The sequence below is a fragment of the Ovis canadensis genome, chromosome 20 (genome assembly GCF_042477335.2).
Source record: "Ovis canadensis isolate MfBH-ARS-UI-01 breed Bighorn chromosome 20, ARS-UI_OviCan_v2, whole genome shotgun sequence".
NCBI classification, from domain to species: domain Eukaryota; kingdom Metazoa; phylum Chordata; class Mammalia; order Artiodactyla; family Bovidae; genus Ovis; species Ovis canadensis.
The window spans coordinates 40922982-40943930 of record NC_091264.1 but is presented as its reverse complement, the minus strand read 5'-3'; the positions used below and the strand labels follow the sequence as shown (position 1 = coordinate 40943930).

At 36.7% G+C, this 20949-nt stretch overlaps 1 long non-coding RNA gene across 1 annotated transcript; it reads left to right on the top strand.

Moving 5' to 3' along the window:
- The first annotated feature begins 14378 nt into the window (after positions 1–14378).
- On the top strand, positions 14379–20110 carry LOC138425243 (uncharacterized). The gene is made up of 3 exons (XR_011251135.1): positions 14379–14431; positions 17490–17729; positions 17818–20110. It is a non-coding gene; the product is annotated as an uncharacterized lncRNA (long non-coding RNA).
- Positions 20111–20949: the final 839 nt, after the last annotated feature.

The following is a 20949-nucleotide window of genomic DNA, read 5'->3' as shown; positions in this document are numbered from 1 at the left end:
AAAATCATGTAAATATTCACAACTTAGAGTCGAGAAAAATGATCTTTAGAAGTTGAAGTGAAAGGCACAGGTAACAGATGAAACCATGTTTACATACAGGGAAACACACTTATAGGACTTACCTTGCTCCCCTTCACCTTTATCAATTAAAAAAAAAGAAAGAATTTATTCAAAATTAGTCATGATGTCAGAAAGAAGGAGGACAAAACTTTCAAATACTTCCAAAGTGGTTTCTGAGATTGTATTCTGAGAATACAGACTGCAATGTTCAAAGACCATCTCAACAATCAATGAAAGATTTTTGAACTTCTGTACATGATGCACCTCCTGATGACAAAGAGATAATGTGAAAACTATAGACTGCAAGGCAGTATGATAGCCCTCCCTCCAGGTTAAAGGACAGTTCAGTTCAGCGGCTCAGTCGTGTCCGACTCTCTGCGACCCCATGAATTGCAGCACACCAGGCCTCCCTGTCCATCACCAACTCCCGGAGTTCACTCAGACTCACGCCCATCGAGTCAGTGATGCCATCCAGCCATCTCATCCTCTGTCATCCCCTTCTCCTCCTGCTCCCAATCCCTCCCAGCATCAGAGTCTTTTCCAATGAGTCAGCTCTTCACATGAGGTGACCAAAGTACTGGAGTTTCAGCTTTAGCATCATTCCTTCCAAAGAAATCCCAGGGTTGATCTCCTTCGGAATGGACTGGTTGGATCTCCTTGCAGTCCAAGGGACTCTCAAGAGTCTTCTCCAACACCATAGTTCAAAAGCATCAATTCTTTGGTGCTCAGCCCTCTTCACAGTCCAACTCTCACATCCATACATGACCACAGGAAAAACCATAGCCTTGACTAGACGGACCTTAGTCGGCAAAGTAATGTCTCTGCTTTTGAATATGCTATCTAAGTTGGTCATAACTTTTCTTCCAAGGAGTAAGCGTCTTTTAATTTCATGGTTGCAGCCACCATCTGCAGTGATTTTGGAGCCCCCCAAAATAAAGTCTGACACTGTTTCCACTGTTTCCCCATCTATTCCCCATGAAGTGATGGGACCAGATGCCATGATGTTAGTTTTCTGAATGTTGAGCTTTAAGCCAACTTTTTCACTCTCTTTTTTCACTTTCATCAAGAGGCTTTTTAGGTCTTCTTCACTTTCTGCCATAAGGGTGGTGTCATCTGCATATCTGAGCTGATTGATATTTCTCCCGGCAATCTTGATTCCAGCTTGTGTTTCTTCCAGTCCAGCGTTTCTCAGGAGGTACTCTGCATATAAGTTAAATAAGCAGGGTGACAATATACAGCCTTGACGTCCTCCTTTTCCTATTTGGAACCAGTCTGTTGTTCCATGTCCAGTTCTAACTGTTGCTTCCTGAGCTGGATACAGATTTCTCAAGAGGTAGGTCAGGTGGTCTGGTATTCCCATCTCTTTCAGAATTTTCCACAGTTGATTCTGATCCACAGAGTCAAAGGCTTTGACATAGTCAATAAAGCAGAAATAGATATTTTTCTGGAACTCTCTTGCTTTTTCCATGATCCAGCGGATATTGGCAATTTGATCTCTGGTTCATCTGCCTTTTCTAAAACCAGCTTGAACATCTGGAAGTTCACAGTTCAGGTATTGCTGAAGCCCGGCTTGGAGAATTTTGAGCATTACTTTACTAGTGTGTGAGATGAGTGCAATTGTGCGGTAGTTGAGCATTCTTTGGCATTGCCTTTCTTTGGAATTGGAGTGAAAACTGACCTTTTCCAGTCCTGTGGCCACTGCTGCGTTTTCCAAGTTTGCTGGCATATTGAGTGCAGCACTTTCACAGCGTCATCTTTCAGGATTTGAAATAGCTCCACTGGAATTCCATCATCTCCACTAGCTTTGTTTGTAGTGATGCTTTCTAAGGCCCACTTGACTTCACATTCCAGGATGTCTGGCTCTAGGTGAGTGATCACACCATGGTGATTATCTGGGTCATGAAGACCTTTTTGTACAGTTCTTCTGTGTATTCTTGCCACCTCTTCTTAATATCTTCTGCTTCTGTTAGGTCCAGACCCTTTCTGTCCTTTATTGAGCCCATCTTTGCATGAAATGTTCCCTTGGTATCTCTAATTTTCTTGAAGAGATCTCTAGTCTTTCCCATTCTGTTGTTTTCCTCTATTTCTTTGCATTGATCGCTGAAGAAGGCTTTCTTATCTCTTCTTGCTATTCTTTGGAACTCTGCATTCAGATGCTTATATCTTTCCTTTTCTCCTTTGCTTTTTGCTTATCTTCTTTGCACAGCTATTTGTAAGGCCTCCCCAGACAGCCATTTTGCTTTATTGCATTTCTTTTCCATGGGGATGTTCTTGATCCCTGTCTCCCGTACAATGTCTCGAACCTCATTCCATAGTTCATCAGGCACTCTATCTATCAGATCTAGGCCCTTAAATCTATTTCTCACTTCCACTGTATAATCATAAGGGTTTTGATTTAGGTCATACCTGAATGGTCTAGCAGTTTTCCCTACTTCCTTCAATTTAAGTGTGAATTTGGTAATAAGGAGTTCATGATCTGAGCCACAGTCAGCTCCTGGGCTTGTTTTTGCTGACTGTATAGAGCTTCTCTATCTTTGGCTGCAAAGAATATAATCAATCTGACTTTGGTGTTGACCATCTGGTTATGTCCATGTGTAGAGTCTTCTCTTGTGTTGTTGGAAGAGGGTGTTTGCTATGACCAGTGTGTTCTCTTGGCAAAACTCTGTTAGTCTTTGCCCTGCTTCATTCCTCATTCCAAGGCCAAATTTGCCTGTTATGCCAGGTTATGGGATATGCCAATCATTGGTGTGTATTGGGCTTTCCACTTTTTTCAGAGTAAAAGGAAAACATACATTCATTACCAAAAAGAGATACTTGCAAAGAGAAAGAATAGGTCAAAGCCACCATTCCCCAATAATCTGTGCATTGCATACAGCTTCATTGAAATATCAAATCAATATATAGTTGAATTTCCTTTGAAATAGAAAATATTTAAAAATACAAATACATGGAACCTGTTAAAGTTCTAATTGCATTATATTTGTATTGTAAGACAATATCTTAGGCAAAATCCCACAGTAATGATTTCTATGTCTTTCACAGGAAAAATTGAGAAATCAGAAAAGTAAAAATGTTAGTCACTCAGTCGTGTCTGACTCTTTGCGAACCACGCACTGTAGCCTGCAAGGCTCCTCTGTCCATGGGATTCTCCAGGCAAGAATACTGGAGTGGGTTGCCATTTCCCCTTCCGGGGATCTTCCAGACCAAGGGATTGGACCTGGATCTCCTGCATTGCAGGCAGATTCTTCATGGTCTGAGAGGTACATAGCAACTGAACATACCCTGTTAAATTCTTTCTACAAATACAAAATAGGAACTGAAGTTTAATAAAAGTAAATTGTTTCATTGCAAAGGTAAAAGAGAAAGAACAGCACTGTAATAGAATGAAAATTTCCATGAGAATCATGAAAGAATATTCATATACTTTGTAAGTATTCTTTATATATTCTAGATGTTATTGTTGTTGTTTAGTTGCTGAGTCGTGTTGAACTACTTTGCGACCCCATGGACTGTAGTCCACCAGCCTCCTCTGTCTGGAATTTCCTAGGCAAGAATGCTGGAGTGGGTTGCCATTTCCTTCTCCATGGGATCTTCTCTGCCCAGGGACTGAACCTGAATGTCCTGTGTTAGCAGATGTATTTTTAACACTGAGCCACCTGGAAGGTCCAAATATTCATATATTTTGGAATGCTCAGGTAATATGCTCTATACCATTGGAATAATGAGGCTCAAATTCATCTTTGACCAATGCACATATCAGAATTTACACATGCCTTTTTAGACAAACTGAAATCAGCAAATGAGAGTCTCCTCTCATCTCTTAGATTATAAAAGCATCAGTGGTATGAAAACCGGTTCATGCACGTGACCTCTGTGACAGGAATCCTAATATTGGATGTGTTCCAAGAAAAGGTACAAAATGGAAACGATGTCCCTATCAGACTAGTGCACTTTATCTCATTGCTTTGAATGAAATCATAGCAAATGATTGGAAAACAGAAAAAGCTAATGTCATAGGGAAAGAGCACTTTGGAATGAAGAGAAAGGAATACAGAAAATATAAAAAGAAGAAAGTTGTAAGAAGAGAAACTTAATCTGGGAAAAGTCTGTAAGATGTTAATTGAGAAAGTAAAGGTAGACCCCCAGGAGAAGCATGAACATGTGACTGACATCAGATGAAACAGCAGAGAATATTAAGGCAGCAGGAGAGTAGTCATTCTACTGAGGGGAGGAGGTTTTTTACCGTATGATGTCTGACGTTGTTCTGAAATGAAAATGGAGAGATCAATGTAAATATCATGGAGAAGAATGAGAGAAAATTCAAATTTAATGCAAAATTTATACATAATAATAAACCAATGAGGACAATGATGCACACACACACACAAATGCTGTGAAATAGGGCCAGTTTTACCCTGAGGGGATACTCCCTGAAATAAAAGTGTTATTAAATTAGTAAATTTAGTGGTTTACGGGAAAATTTTAAGAATAGTAGTTCTCATGGTTGCCTTGTAAAATGTTCCTTATCCTTTTAGACATTACTTAGGGTTTTATTATTCAATTTGTATGATTTCATAAGTACACTGGTTTTCAATTTACATGCACTGTTTGATTCTATTTATTATACAAAATGTTTTCCACAATAAATACTAGATGAGAGGATCTTGAAGCACTGCTTCCAGAGACACTACAGAGAAATTTACCTGAGCACCTCAATTCACATTTTAACCAACTGATACATACATAACCCATGTTTTGTAAGTTTCTATTTTTAATAAATGCCTAATTAATGTTCTTATTAATAAAATTCCATGAAAAGAAGGAAATGAAGTGTTACATGGCAGTGAAATGTAACTGTAATGGTTTAAGTTAAATCACCTGATGTATCTTGGACAAAACTTTCCTATCTGCGTTATGGGAAGTGCCAATGCTTTAGATGTATTTGTTTAATAAATTGCCTGGCTCGAAAGGAATATCTGCATAGCTTGCAACAAAAAGACAAATCAAAGAAGAAACAGAGTGGGGTATTTGAATAGCAAATGATGATGGCTACCTTCAGGGCAAAGATAAGTTTGGAGACAATAAAGTAAACATATGTAAGTCCAATGAGAATGATGATTTGAGGGGTTTAGAGAAAATACAAAAAGCAGATAATACTTTGATTATGTACACAGGGAAATACAGTAATGTGATTTTCCACTTTCTTCTTCATATTTATTGAGAAAATAAAAACAAGAAAGAGACTATTAATCAAAAATGAGGGCCCAGTGTCAGGAAGAAAGGAAGACAGACTTTCGAAGACTGTTACAGTTCTCACTGCGATCCTCACTGGCACACATTTCTGAGAATTGGTGCTACAAGACTGAAAGCCATCTCACCAATCAGAAAAAAACTGCATATGTCTTACTTCCCTATACCCCTTATTGAAAAAGGAACAAGATTGCCAGTATACCACACAAGGAAGTAGACTGAAATGCTATTCTGTTTCTCTGGGATATAAGATATAGCAATCATTTGTCTTGTATTTTGCCCTCTACATCTTTCAGAATAAAATGAAAATACACACTTATTCATAAGCGAGATACTTGGAAATAGATGAAAAAAACAGTATAAAGCTGCCCATCTGTCCACGACTTTATCTGCGGCAATAGTCACATAAAGATTACATACATGATAAGTCAGTATATTCTTGAGTTGAATTCTCTTTGAATTAAAAGTTCCATTGAAAAACTCATTAAAAGAGATCATTCAGCCTTCTAAGAAGTGTATTTGTGTATAAGAAATATGTTTTTAAAAAACTTACAATAATAGCTGCCCATGCATTACACATGAAAAATTGAGAATTAACAGATACACTATGATTGAACACTCCTTGTGCTATAGAACTCCTCTTTACATATCTAATAGAAATCGCAGTTTGTGTTAATGATAAATGTGACACTGAAAATACCCAAATTACAAAACAATGTTTTGGTTAAAAAAAATTCTGAGAATACTCATGGGGAATATTTTTACACCTGGGATTCTTTGGACAATAAATTCTGTCACAGAGAATAAGCCTTAATTTCTCATTGTCTGGTGGATTGTAACATAAATTTCATAAGGTTTGAAAGAACAAAGGATGGACAAATTTCACTCAGTATGTGAGATCACTTCTCATCCCTTTTAGTTTGGGCAAGTTTCATTGGCACAGAAATGAGCCCTTAAACTTGAGATATGTGCCAGAGTTCCCATCTTGCAATGTGTTCTGGAAAAATATGCAGAATGGAAACAGTGTGCCTTTCAACTGAATTCTCTTCATCTCAACATCATCTTTTTTTAAATTTTTTAAATTAATATAAATTTATTTATTTTAATTGGAGGCTAATTACTTTACAATATTTTATTGGTTTTGCCATGCATTGACATGAATCCACCACGGGTGTACACGTGTTCCCCATCCTAAACCCGCATCCCTCTGCCCTCCCCATCCCATCCCTCTGGGTCATCCCAGTGCGCCAGCCCTGAGCATCCTGTATCATGCATTGAACCTGGACTGGTGATTCGTTTCACATATGAATGAAACCATAACAGGTCATGGAAAGACAGAAAATAATAATGATTATGGGAAAAATTATATGGAGCAGAAAAAGTGAGAACTGGAAAAGATTACTAGAGAAACTAAGGAAAGAGAACATAATCTGAAGATCTGCAGCTTAAAAATTAGGGAGGGAAAGGTAGAGACGTAGGAAAAGAACAAAACAAGGAAAGATGTATAGATTAAGAATATGGGAATCTCAAGGGCTCAAGAAATCGATCATGTGAAAGCACTTTATGAGTAGCAAGTTTTGAGAGATTTTACCATTTTTTTCCTGAGGATCTTCTGAAAAATAAAAGGGGAGATCAATAAAAACATAATATAAATACAAATCAAATGTACAATTAATTTAAAATTTATGTTTCAAATTAATAGTATCACAAGTCAGATAAACACATTCTCACACACACATACAAGTATGCATACATTGCATGTAGGTACACATAAACTCATGCATACAGACGCATCATATCTAAGGTCTCAATTTTTTCCATAGCATGCATGTGTGCTAAGCCACTTCAGTCGTGTTCAACACTATGTAACCCACTAATATCCATTTATGTATCCACAGGTATACATTTATAGGAATTACCTTTGACTTCTTCACATTCATGAATAAAATAATTGAGAAAGAAGCAAATCAATACGAGGACACAATATCAAGAAGGGAGGAGGAAAAGATTTTATACACTCCTATAGTTTTGTCTGGAGCTCTAATTGATACACATTTTGGAACCATGAAGTTCAAAGACCATCTTACCAAAGACAGTAAATATTGTTTTACTAGAATACACCATTTGCTGTCAAAACAACTAAACTGGAAAATGATACCATATTAGGAGAAAGAGTAGCACTTCCTCTGGGATAAAGATGTATTTATAACAAGCGCTGATTTTTCATTGAGGCTTCTGCATTTTTCAGAATAAAATAAAGACCTACACTTACATAAGAAAGATGCTTATAAAGAGATAGAAAAACAGCAGAGTAAAGGCACCCCTCCGTCCAAAACTATTTTAGCAGTAGTCAGATAAAGCCCAGTATATGTATTAATTTGATATATTCCTTAATTGAATCCTCTTGAAATTAAGAAATAAGTTGATGAAATAGCATTAGAAACAGGATACTATAGTTCTAATAATTATATTATTGTAAGAAAAAAATGGCAACATTCTAGAATAACTGCTTCACATATCATGTAAGTGAAAAGTAGGTCACAGGCCACAGAATACACTAGGCTCCTGCTTCTTTTGACATACAGCTGGTAAGAGGACAGATCCATTAGAATCAACATCCCAGACAAAGTATATTATCTGTCTCCACTGCTACTTTATTTGATTATATCATGAGTTCTTGCCAATGAAATAGCAAAATTTATATTGTTTCTTGCCTGGGACCGGTTTCCACTGTGACTTTCTCATGACCTCTTTCTGCATGAAAAGGAAAAAATATTAAAATTATTTACTTTATAATTTTTGCTAAATTCATTCAATTTCCCAGTTTTCTTACTCTGATGAAATACACATAACAAAATTTACTATCTTAACCATTTTCCAGTGTAGAATTTGGTTGTGTTAAGTATATTCATATTGTGCAACCATCATGAACATCCATCTTGCAACAGTGAAACTCTGTACCTATTAAAAAATAATACCTATGGTTCCCTCTTTTCAATCCCTGGGAACAATCATTCTACTTTCATTTTCTTTCCTTTTTTAAAAAATTTCTCCCTTTTCTTTATGCTCCAGTTCCTGGTAGAGCAACATTCTACTCTGTTTCTGTGTTTGGATTTTTTTTTTGAGGCCACATATAAATCAGGTCATGCAATATTTATCTTTATATGTCTGCCTTATTACACTTAGCAAAATGTCTTCCATGCTCATTCATCTTGTCAAAAAAGGTAATATTTTCTTGTTTCTTAAGGCTGAATAATATATCATTGTATCCTATACATATTCTTCTTATATACTTGATGTACATTAGGTTTTTCAATGTCTTTGTTATTGCATAATGCAGCAATGAACATAAGAGTGAAGATATTGCTTTGAGATCCTGTTTCCTGCTAGTGGTTTTATGATTTCAGATCTTATGTTTAATTCACAAGGGAAATAATTACAGAAGAAAAATCAGAGCATCAGAAAAAGAAACATCAGAAGTGGTAAATATCTATGTGTATATGTGTAGTTAAATGTTAGTCACTCAGTCGTGTCCAACTCTGTGACCCCATGGACTATAGCTTGCCAGGCTCCTCTGCTTACATGGAATTCTCTAGGCAAGAATACTGAAGTGGGTAGTCATTCCCTTCTTCAGGGGATCTTCCTGATCTAGGGTTTGAACCTGGGTCTCATGCATTGTGTGCAGATTCTTCATTGTCTGAGCCACCAGAATAAATATCTAGGTACGTAAAATAGTTAACTTTCCTCTTATTTTCTTTTAAAACATAAATATCTGTTTTATAAAAAATCAAATATTGATGTGTAGTTTTCATAAATTATGGAATGTAGGGGAGTTAAAAGGACCTATGTTGTTGCTGTTTCTATATTTTGAATAAATATAAAATGCAAGAATGATGTAAAGTGTTAGAGCTAAAAAGTCAAAAGATAAAACAATACCCTATCCTGAAATTATTTGAAAATCCAAAGAAAACTGAAAAGGGAAGACAAAGTACAAAAATCAGAGGAGGTAAGTAAAAATATATACAAAATGGTAGACATGCATCCAAACATATTAAGAATTACACCAATGCACTGCAGATCATACTCTAGAAGCAAATTAAATGCAGAATATAACTAGAAGAAAGACAATACTTACACTACTTTGAATACTTTTTTAGCAACTTGTCAACTTCCACAAAACAACAAAAATCTACAAAATAAAAGAAACAAATAATTGGGAAAAAATTTTAAAAGTCAAAATTTGGGTCTTTGCAGAGAGCAACAAAATTGATAAAATATTCATCTATCAGATCAATAATAATACAGATCAAGAGATATTACAAATCACCAACATTAGGAATAAAGGTGGAGCTGTCACCATAAATTCTGTATATATTAAAAGGATAATGAGAGAAGATTTTATCAACTTATAGGGTAAATTGGACAACTTTTATTAAATTTTTAAGAATTCCTTGAAAATATAAACTACTAGAGGTGATGCAAGAGAAACATAGAATATCATTATCCCTAAGTCTATTAAAGAAATAGAATTTATCAAAAGCTTTCCTCAAAAAAAGTTCAGAACTGTGATTTCACTGGTGAATTCTTCTGACTATTTAAAGAAGAAATAACACGTCTTTTACAAACTCTTGCAGAAAATAGTAAATGAGGAAACATTTATCAATTTGTTTCATGAGATCAGTATATATCTGAAAACAATACCAGGCAAAGATATTACACAAAAAGTAAGTTTCACACCAACAGCACTAATAAGCAAAAATAAAAGAAATTCTTTACAAAGAAACTGCAACTCCAAATCCAAAATATATGAGAAGACTGGGGTCAGCAGAATTTATCCCCACTGCAAGACTGTTCAATACTCTTAAAGCAATCAGTGCAACTCTTCATATTAACAAAATAAAGGGAAAAAACAGATAATCATTTCAAGGACTTTAAAAAAAGCGTTTGACAAAATATGCCATCTGTTCGTGGTTTAAAAAAAATTAAAATGCCATTGTAATAGTAATAGGAGGAAATCTCCTCAACTTGATCAGTGACATTCATGAAAAAATCCTAAAGCTTATATTGTACTTAATGTTGAAATATTGAATGTTTTCCTTCAAGACTGAAAAACAGGAAAAGGAACCCATTCTCACCAGTTTTCATCAATAATTTACTTGGGGTACTAGCCATTGCAGTAAGAAGGAAAAGAACATTTTAAAATCAGGAAGTTAAAAATTAACACTATCTCTATTTGCAGATAATGTGTAGAATATACGTGTAAACTTTCTAAGGAATCTGCAACATCTGCAACTAATAAGAGTATTTAGAAAGGTTACAGAATACTGTTAATATATAAATATCAATTTAACTTTATGGTTTAGCAATAGACAGATGACAAATTAAATATAGAAAATGCATTTGTATTAACAAAAGTGTGAAATACTTAAGACTATACATAACAAAAGACATGCAGGATATCTTCTGTGAAAACTGAAGATTATTGTTAGGAAAAATTAAAGAAAGCATGAAAGGAGAGAAATTCCTTTTTGTTTTTTTTTTTTTTACAGTTTATAAGACTCATAATTGTTAATTGTCTGCTGCTGCTGCTAAGTCGCGTCAGTCGTGTCCGACTCTTTGCGACCCCATAGATGGCAGCCCACCAGGCTCCTCCTTCCCTGGGATTCTCCAGGCAAGAACACTGGAGTGGGTTGCCATTTCCTTCTCCAATACATGAAAGGGAAAAGTGAAAGTGAAGTCGCTCAGTCGTGTCCAACTCCACGACCTCATGAACTGCAGCCTACCAGGCTCCTCTGTCCATGGGATTTCCCAGGCAAGAGTACTGGAGTGGGTCACCAGTGCCTTCTCCAGTTAATTGTCTATTCTCCCTAAAATCATTGATAGCACCAACCTCATCCCCATGAGCAATTTAGCTGCCTTTTCCTTTGTGGAAATTCACAAACTGATACTGAAGGGCATAGTTATTAAACAATATTAAAATGAAAAAAGTGAGAGTTTATATATATAGTTTTATTTCAATAAAGGTACGTTAACTCAGAAGTATGTCATTAGCATTAGGAGAGATAATATAGACTAATGAACCCGAGAAATACAGAAATCCACCCTTATTTATATGCTTAAATAATTAGCAATAAAAGTGCCAAACTCATTCAACAGGAGAAAGAATAATTTTTCAATGAATGGCATTGGAACAACTGAGTATCCACTTGGAAAAAAATAAGCAGCAACTCTAACTTCATAATATTTAAAAAATCAAATATTAATAGAGTTGCATATAAAACAAGTTATAGATGTTCTAGACAAGCACACAGGGGAAATTTTCAAGACTTTAGGCAAGTATTTCTTGGAACATATAAAACATGAATCAAAGATAATTTATAAATTGGATCTTAAAATTTTTCTTCAAAAGATATAATCAAGGAAAGAAAGGAAAATATTTACAAAATAGCTAGCAATTTTTTGTGATACAGCAATGCCAGTTCTACAGGTAATCTATTCCCTTATGGGATGACAGAGCATAGTACTCTCAAATCAGCAGCAAAAGTCTAATTGGTACCATTCTTTTGTATTCTTAAAAACTAAAGCTTTGATTTGAGCATCTGTATGAAGGAAAGTGGAGAGAATTATGTTTTTAAATCTTACAGGTCTCTTTTCACGTGCATTGTATCATCATGGTTTTCATATCCTGTTTTGTTGTTGCTGTTGTTTAGGGGCTAAGTCATGTCAGACTCTCATAACCCCATAGACTGTAGCCTGCCAGGTTCCTCTGTCCTTGCGATTTCCCAGGCAAGAATTCTGGAGTGGGTTGCCGTTTCCCTCTCCAGGGGATCTACCTGACCCAGAGATAGAACCTGTGTCTTTTGCAAGTCTCCTGCATTGCAGGTGGATTCTTTACTGCTGAGCCACCAGGGAAGCACATCCTGTTTTAGACATTAATATTAAACACGTAAAAGAGTATGAAGAAGTCTTATGAGGGATTTCAGTTTATAAAGGATTGACTTTAAGCAGAGAAGTACAAGGCAGAAACAGGACTCAGAATGTTTTCACCTGACAGAAATAAATGTCCATGGACAGATGGTGGTGGAAGGAAAATTCAGAAATGAAAGAAGGACGCAGAGACCACGGAAGGGATCCATGACCAATAGGGAAAGAGCCAGACTAGTTGTGAGGACCAAAGAGAGCAGGGTGAAAGCCCAGTATCCAATGCTGGAGAGTGCTCGGCTCTTCTAGAGGAACTCTTAAGGTTTTCTAACTAGGAAAAGAAAAAAAAAAAAGATGGACAAATCATGAGGATCAGAGCCACTATCTAGACCATTTTGTCTAAATTCACCATGTCTCTATTGTGTTTTCTCAGGCCCTTCATGCACACACACACACACACACACACACACACACACACTCCACTTCTAAATTCTCAGGAAACAAAATACCTTTAACTCACCTGGCTTAATTGTCAACAAAGCAGTGTCAGTCTCCTCCCTTCCCTTGAGCCCCCTCTGAAATACTGAAGCTTCAGTCAGACCACCCAGCTGTCTCCCTCCCTGTTCTGTAACCAACAGGGATATGAGGGTGGCACAAGGGCAGGAAGCAGCAGAGAAGGGAACTCTGGACTGTAGTTTCCTCCTCTTCGTTCATATGGTGGTAATAAATACGGTCTCACATGAACTTAAAGCTGATATATATGCTCATGTGAACACACACACACATTTAAAAACCCTGTGAAGAATGGCTGTCCTTCTTCCTTCTTTTATTATATTATTTTCAAGAGAATAGCACAGAGGTAGATATTTAAGTAAAATATTATCATACCAACTTTCTAGAATTCTGTTACTCCCTTTTCAGAGTAAGGAATTGTATATATATATATATATATATATATATATATATATACATGCCTTCACTATAGGTTTTTTATTTTTGCAATCTAAACTTATTAATCTTACAGTTTGTGGAAAATCTACTTGGGACAATGAGGGTGGCTGATTCTTAATTTTACACTCCCATAATTGTTTATAACCTGTCTGTGCAAAAAGTTCTGATAGATATTTACAATTGTCAAGAGTTTGCTTTCTCCAGGATACCCCCATGCCTTAAACAATATCAATCCATAAAACTAAATGAGAGATTCTAATAGTTGCTACAGGCAAGAATTCAGAAACAACCCAGCTTTCATTTGTTGGTCATTTACACTAACTTTTTAGGATATAAACTAAATTCTAGGTGGTATTACCTGAGTATATTAGATACATCTTGATTCCTCTCATTTTGATCCCTGCTTGAGAACACCACTGACCCTCATGGGGTGGTCAGCCCCCACGCTAACATCAGCATCATGCATTTCTTTGGCCTTGGAGTCAGTCATTCCCTGTCTGAGAATGATCCCTGCTCTCAGGTGGGCAATTTGGATGACTGAACACAAGATGTTCCCACACCTACGCCCTCCTCCTGTCAGACAGAGTAGTGAAAATATGTATCCCAAACATGTTGTGGATAAGAAAGGCAGAACTCTGCTATTTGGAGGATGTACTTTGAAAATAACAGAAGATTAAAAGCAGATTTTAATGGTCTTATATGCACAGAGGACATCAGATGAGCAAGCTCCTTTAGATCCTTCTTTCCTCCATGCTTTGTAGAATTTCAAGAACTTGAAGAAAATTGTTGCTATAGTTTTGTGAATGTATAGATATCATGATATCAAGGTGATGGTTTTCATATATTTCTTAATCTATGAGCCTATTACTTGCTATTCACTGCCTTACTCTTGGTGAAATTGTTATTCCATATCGGTATAAAAAAATCAAATAGGAATAAATTAAGCCCCAAATAACATCCAAGTCCTACCATAAAAATCCTATTGAAAGTATCAGGAATTTCTGCCAAGTAAGTGTACTTAACTTTCTAAGCTACTCCCTGACAGACCTTTGGCCTATTGCTGACTAGACTAGTGTGGGGGTGGTTTCTCTAGTTAACTCACTACAGAGAACAGAAAAAAAGTTAATGTTAATACTGATAAATGCATTCTGGGGAATCTTCAGAAATCCTTCCCTTTAAATCCTAATCTTACTGGTAGAAACAACTGGCTCAGCTTCCCTAGATTGAGACTAGCTTGTGTCTCGCTCAGGTATGTCAATCCTCTGTGTAACATCCCTTCCATCTCAGTTTTTGGCACTTCTAAGTTTTATATATATATATTTTACTTTTGGATTGTGCTGTAAATTTGTGTCTGTACTTTTGTGCTGTGTTACTTTAAGTGTGAACTTCATGGCCCAACCTTTTGGTGTCAGAATGGGAATTGAGCCTGGCACAACTCTTACAGAGGCAGATGAGGAAATGCCATGATGCACATTCCTCCAAGTACATAGTTTTCTCTCAAAATATATTTTCAACAATAGAATTAAGTCAGATATCAAATAAAAGGTTATCACTTACTTGTCCCACCTAATGCTCAGATTCCTTGCTATCCAGATTTTTACATTTTTATTAGTTCATACTTGCTTGCGCAGTATGGAAAAGAGTGTAACTGAGTTAAGCACTTTTAGAACAAATGGACAGTTGAATTAATGGATTTCATATGCCTTTATATTATTTTTATGACTCTGTTGTAACCTACATTTTTAAGTAGGTCATATGGCATAATTCATGCATGTTCTTTTTCAAGAGCTTGCTGATTTTCCCATTTCCCATCTCGCCATGAATTCTCTACTGAGTGTAACCAGGAGCCTGTCTCCCTGTCATTCTCTTTCTCTTTGCTCACTTCTTGGTGTGTTGTTGATCTTTGAACACAGGACTTTAGAAAATATGAGAAAGGCATACACATGTTTTTATTGCCCAGATAAGAATGATTAAAGAAATAAATCCACTGAAACTAATACTTAGCAAAGATATCTCTCAGGGCTATAAAATTGTTCACCTTTGTAATTTTGTCCATAAGGTTGGGGAAGGGTGGTATTGCTCTTACTGCTGGGAGAGGAACTTAATGTAGAAACTTTTTTTGTGTTTGAGCATTGAAAACTTGGAGAATATTCTAGGTTTTATAAAAAAGGAACTAAAATATTAGTACTTTTCAGAGGCAAAAGTCATGATAAAATTATTGCATGAGAGCAATTAGAGGAAAGATTTTAAAAGGACCAAGAAAGCAAATATACAGTTGACAGGGACTTTCAGAAAGAATAGAGAGAAAAATGCAAGGGCTCCACAGAATGTTGGATGATCATTTCTGCACAGAGATAAATCACATCATCTATGAAGGTCAGTATTATCTCCTTGGTAGTAACAGGAGCGTGAATCTGGGCTAAGTCTAAGGTTGTGATTATGAGATACAAACCTAAGGAGACATGATAATGTATAAGCTCCTCCCTCAAAAAAAAAAAAAAAAAAAAGGATGACAAATCTAGACCATAATCAACTGAGAAACAAAACTGCAACTGAGACAATTTCTATGATTTACCTGCACAAACACTTCCATGGTTTCTTGCACTTTCTCATCATCTCAAGCACTCGGAGATGTCCCTCTTCTCCAGAGTCCACAGTTCCCTTTGCTTTCATAATATTTCCCCTAGTTGAGTATGTTCTTGGCCTCCATAGGTATTAACTTTCCACTAGATCCATTACTTGTGCAGATTATGTTAGTCACCTCTTAAACACAGACTGAGAGTATTTTAACCACCATTTTGGTAGGTAATTTTTCTCTCTTAAAGATCTTTTCCACCATGTGTACCCTTATTCAGACTTCAGTAGTAACCACTAAACCTATGACACTCAAAACTTGTTTGATTCCCATGAAATATTTGTTTTTTTGTAACTATGGGACTCTGTAGGCCTGTTACAAAGTCTTTCTATTGATCCCAGCTCCTAACCTCTTCCCTATACCCCAGTTATATTCCTCTTGAGCTCCCAACAGATATTTAATGACTTCTAGGACATTCCATTTTGGTCATTTTATTTATTTTTTGAATTCAGCATATACAAACATGAATTCACCGTCAGGGTCCTTGGCTAAGAGGAGACTCTGCCTTGGGCCCACCAGTGTAATAAACTGCACTCCACTATTTGCATTGTCCTTCTGAGTGAGTTTGTTTCCTGGAATGCATGGCTACAACATTATCTGATCATTGTTCTTTAGAGAAAATACATTTTTGAAAGATACAATATTTTCTATTTTTACTTGTCAGTATTTCAATAGAAATTTGACATTCTTATCATAATTTCAGAGGATTATTGCTGGGAGTACAGGTTTATGTGTTTGATATGTTAATGCTGTCTATCCAACCTTATATTTAGGCAGGATATAAGTGCAAATGATCTGGTTCCTACAGGTTTAAGTTCTGCTATCTTTGAAAACATAGTTCAAAACCTGGCAAACATATATTTGTTGAGAGTTTTTCCTTCCAGCAAAACTTTTTCTTTCAAGCACTTCAAAATTGTGGAAAATTTTATACTACTCTCCTCTTTTCCCCTGCTACCCCTGCCAACCTCCTGCATTGCCCCAACACTTAAGAAATGTCCCATGGGAAAAAATATCCTTCAGAGTGGGAGCCTCTAATTTCTACTTGATTGCTGCAGACTCACCTGTCTGTCAAAGGCTACACCAGTGTCCCTCTGCTCGAACTAAGCCCTTTCCTGAGTTAGCAAATAATCCCCAGGAAATAAACTGCCCAGTGAATCAGCTTATTTGTTCAAGTCAGTATTTCTTCTTTAGCTTTTGGTCATTGAGACCAAGCTCACTCTGCTTGCAGCACGAAAGTCCAATAAGAGTATAGATGGGATTGTTAGGGGAAGCACACTGATTGAGACTGCCCACTCTGACCAGGCACCATAGTAACCATTTGCATGAGTTGTTTTATGACAGGAGATCCTGATAAGGAGTACGGAACTAATAAGCCACCAGCAACCGGAAGAGTTCAGGAAAGGTCTAAAGGAGACACCGTGTGTCTGTCCACTTCCTGGAATCCCTCTCGCTAGCATCCATCTTGGCTTTGCAATGTGTGTGCCACCAGGAAAGACTCTGAATTAGAAAGATTGGCCAAAGACCACCCGGAAACTAATCCTATCACCATAAAACCCAAGACTGTGAGCCACGTGGCAGAGCAGTTCTTTTGGCTTTCCTTACCCTTCTGCTCTCCACCCAGGTGCCCTTTCCCAATAAAATCTCTTGCTTTGTCATCACATGTATCTCCTAGGACAATTCATTTCTGAGTGTTAGACAAGAGCCCAGTTTCGGGCTCTGGAAGGGGTCCGCCTTCCTGCAACAAATGGCGACTCTGGTGGGGACTCTTCTTCACTGAGACTGACATCCTGACCACTCGGGATACTCAGGGGCCAGCTTGCCTGCCAATGGACCAGACCCAGTGTCAGCAACTGGGGCCTTTTTGTCCCTGGTCTCCTCCTGACGTGGACAACTGGCCAGAATGCCCTGATCGGTAAGTAACAAGAGACTTTATTGACCTCTCTCCCCTTCCCTCTCTCTTTCCTCTCCTTAACCCTTCCTCTCCTTCCCCATTTTTCTAGTCCCCCGGACCTGGATGCAGGAATCTGGTCGAAGGGCCTTCAGCCTGATCTGAGGATTGGAGACTGATCACCTCCTCTTGGCAGAGAACTCGAATTCTGGTTCTGGTCTGGTCTGATTTCTGGTAGGGCTGAGTTCAAGTCCTCCCTTCTCTGGAGGCCCAGGGAAATGTCCCGTAATGCCTGGGTATCTGTAGGTGGCAGGAGATGTCTGTAAGGCCAGCCCTTTTGCCCCACCTCTCCCGCCTCCTCCCCCTTCTTCTTTCAACCTGGCTTCCTTTCCTTCCTTGAAATCTTTGATGTTAGTACTTAGATCTGAAGTTCTGTGTCTCTATAGTTGGTTTTCTGAGAGACTGTATTCTTGTATTTAAGGGCTTCCCTGGTGGTGCAGAGGTTAAAGCGTCTGCTTGCTATGTGGGAGACCTGGGTTCTATCCCTGGATCAGGAAGATCCCCTGGAGAAGGAAATGGCAACCCACTCCAGTATTCTTGCCTGGAGAATCCCATGGATGGAGGAGCTTGGTGGGCTACAGTCCACGGGTCACAAAGAGTCAGACACAACTGAGCTACTTCACTTTCACTTTCACTTTGATGAGGACTGCCAGGTTTATATGTGTATATTTTAACTCTGTGGTCTGTGTTGTGATTTTTGATGGCCATTTTGCTTTGTCTGGCCACCATTTGGTTTAGACCTGCCGCCATTTTGTTAGAACTTGATTTTCTTTTCCTGTGCCTTGAGACCAGGGCTCTCAGGAACACTTATCTAGACCATCTCTAACTCCTGATGCTGAGGAAAAAGGGAAAAAAGACTTGAAGCTAGATTTTGCACTGTGTCTGTCTAAATATGTCTTGGTATGTCTTTGTCTCTGGGTAATATTTTTGAGGTTAATTTGTAAATGAGATCTATTTATTTGGCTTAAAAAAAGGTAAGAGCTTACAAATCAAGTAATTCTAAATTAAATAATAAATTCCAGGTTCTTGTGAACTGGGAAATATTCAATATTAAATACCTGATATTAATGTTTGTTTGTTGACCTATCTAATATAGACATGTCTTAGAGTAGTTAACATTAAGTATAATATTTTCATTGTACCTAGGTTTAATATAAGTTAAATATTATATGTGTTACAAGTTTGTCAACAAGGAAATTACCTCAAGTGAAGAAACTTCTAAAAAAATGTAAATGAGATATGAGCTTTTATATAAACTCTGTTAAGAATTGATAATAATTCTTTAGAAATATCTGTCTAAAATAGTCTCTCCAGATTGGCATAACTTAAAGTTATAAGGGTTGTGCTAAGTGCACTAAGTGTTGGAAGTCTATTGAATAGTTAGGTCATTTCCAAATAAAATAAGATTTTGAAACATTTACTACTAAACGCTAATTTCCTTTTACAGAGAAACTAAAGAGATTTGGGACTATAAATGAATAATGTTTGGTGCCATCCTAAAATGTTCTAAGAAAGCAAGGCTTTTAGAAGTTATCACTGGTATTTATGCTCACCAATCTATAAAATGCTAATATAAAAGTTAGTTTTTGGTTGCTAAAGGAAAGTAGGAAGTGTGTTTTCAGAAAAAAAAAAAAGGTATAAAAATACTAAAAAGAGTTATGGATGATCAGGATTTTCTAAAATTGGATTACAGTTAGCTAGATAAATTGATTTTGTTAGGTATGACACAGCCATGAGGAAATTGGTTAGAGCCAATTAGGTCCAAGATGGTGGAGCTGACTTTCACTAGACCTTGAGCCTTGGTATTTACACCCGTTGTGACATATCAACAAGCTAAATGATACACCCATCAATACTGACTAAATCTGACCAAATGTTCTAAACACTTTTAATTGATCTTTTTGATGAAACTTCCTAAATCAAATTCTTTTGAAGTTCCTTTGACTTCTAGCTAACTTTAGGGTGCTTCAGAGGGCCCCTGAAACATCCCAAAGAGAGATATTAAACTGTGTTTATTTGGTTGGTTAAATTACATGAAAAAGATTATCAAATGAGTAATAAATCCACTCATGTTATAATGTATGGTAAAATTACTAATACAGATATCCTAGAAATTATATGGAGTTCTTAATAGTCTGATATGTACTGGTATTCTAATGGAAAACCTGATGACTACAAAAAAGTTAACAGAAGGACTGAATGAACCAGTGAATATGCTTGTAACTTTTATGGTTTCTATCTGAAAAATTATGGGTTTGAATCTTATGTCTTCAAGGAGTAGGGGAAACCTTCCTCTCAAACTAATCATGACAATACTTTGGTAAAATTAAACATTATAAACAAAACAATTATATTTTTTCTCTATCTGACTCCTCCAAAAACTGGAAATTCTTAGGTTTATCAAATGAGTTAGGAACGTTATCTCATGGGTTCAAAAATATCAAGAAATCTTTGAGACCTTAAAAAGGGAAGAATTCACCTAGATTTGTTAGGTAAAATCTGTGATAAGCCTTTGGTGTGAGTTTCCCAGCCCTGTTTTATTTTAAAAGTTCAGTCTGAGACTCTATAAATGTTTCAACAAAATAAAAAGTCTATAATCAATTATGGTTATATAAATCATCAGACCAAAATTAGTGAGAACAGACCTATGTTGCAAACAAACTAGCCTTAATTTGGTTATATTTGATAAAAATGAGGGTAACTTTAGGGAGAAAAAGATATTTCAAAAAATGTTAAATCCCAGTTTGTTAATGGAGATCTGCATCCAGTAAGACTCATGCCTTAGATAGTTCTTTGCTGTTATGTGATATTAATGCAAAATTTAATTGAATTTTTAAAGAACACCCTAAGTTTGTTTCTGAAGCTCATCTCAGTAATCTATCTTTGGATGAAGATCAGATGTCTCATAACCTGCAAACAGAACTAGAAAAAGACATAATTTAAGGGATTGTCTCCAACCTGGATGGAAGGACTTTATTATCAGGAGAAACTACACTACACCAGGATGAGAAGACAATGACATCAGAGGTAGACAGCTTCCCCAAGATGCCGGACCTGACTCATATGATCATTTATGTTTTCTTGACTTCTTAGACCTTTGCATGTAAATCAAATGCTTTTCTATCATAGGCCTGATTCTATGCTAGTTTTAGAAATCAATTCAGTTGTTGGGTTTGTGGCCAAT